At 77.4% G+C, this 385-nt stretch overlaps 1 protein-coding gene across 6 annotated transcripts in view; it reads left to right on the forward strand.

Annotated features, from left to right (window-relative positions):
- Positions 1-247: 247 nt before the first annotated feature.
- The window catches only part of DUSP14 (dual specificity phosphatase 14), a 32,205-nt gene continuing 32,067 nt past the window's right edge, over positions 248-385 (forward strand). For 5 of the 6 annotated variants that reach the window (XM_089901037.1, XM_022552734.3, XM_089901039.1 and 2 more), the window contains exon 1: positions 248-372. The gene's annotated coding sequence lies outside the window, so the exon portion shown is untranslated. The remainder of the gene's footprint in view (positions 373-385) is intronic. The other variant, XM_030763157.2, reaches the window with a different exon arrangement.

Here is a 385-nt window from a genome sequence, read left to right on the forward strand (position 1 = left end):
AGATGAGGACACAACAAGAGCCCCCTGAGCAAAGGTCTGCCGCTGCAGCTGGGGCGGTGCGAGCCGAGGTCGCGCCCCGGACTCCCCGCTCGGCGGCGGAGGGCACAATGCGCACGCGCGCCGTCCGCAGATCCGCGCGTGCCCCCCGGCTCGCCCCGCTACGCGCAGCTTGCCTCTAGCGCCGAGGCCCCGCCCCCGCCCGGAGCGCACGCCCCGCCTGGGGAGAGGGCGGTGGGGCGCAGGGAGCGTGCGCGCGGCCCGCCCCGGGCGCGGGCGGAGGGGAGAAGGAGGGGCGTGCGCGCGGCGGATAACCGGCAGAAGCCGGGAGCAGCGCAGGAGGGAAGAGAGTCAGCTGCGAGCCCGGGCGAGCCGGTATGGGGCCCGC

The sequence above is a fragment of the Delphinapterus leucas genome, chromosome 19 (assembly GCF_059928025.1).
Source record: "Delphinapterus leucas isolate spDelLeu-1000000601 "Yukka" chromosome 19, BTC_Dleu_Yukka2, whole genome shotgun sequence".
Taxonomy (NCBI): Eukaryota; Metazoa; Chordata; class Mammalia; order Artiodactyla; family Monodontidae; genus Delphinapterus; species Delphinapterus leucas.